The following is a 245-nucleotide window of genomic DNA, read 5'->3' as shown; positions in this document are numbered from 1 at the left end:
ATCTTGAATTTGTGGTTCATGAATGTTGGCTCTTGAAAGAATGATGAAAAAGGAGACATGTTACTGAGGATCTGAAAAATCATAAAAATGATTCTTGAAGCAAGAAAAAGCAATGAAAAAAAAATCGATAAAAAATAGAGAAAAAAAAGAAAAACGAAAAAAAAATAATAAAGTTGTGATCCAAGGCAGAAAAAGTGTGCTTAAGAACCCTGGACACCTCTAATTGGGGACTCTAGCAAAGCTGA

The sequence above is a fragment of the Arachis duranensis genome, chromosome 3 (assembly GCF_000817695.3).
Source record: "Arachis duranensis cultivar V14167 chromosome 3, aradu.V14167.gnm2.J7QH, whole genome shotgun sequence".
In the NCBI taxonomy this organism is placed as follows: Eukaryota; Viridiplantae; Streptophyta; class Magnoliopsida; order Fabales; family Fabaceae; genus Arachis; species Arachis duranensis.
This window is presented reverse-complemented; position numbering follows the sequence as displayed.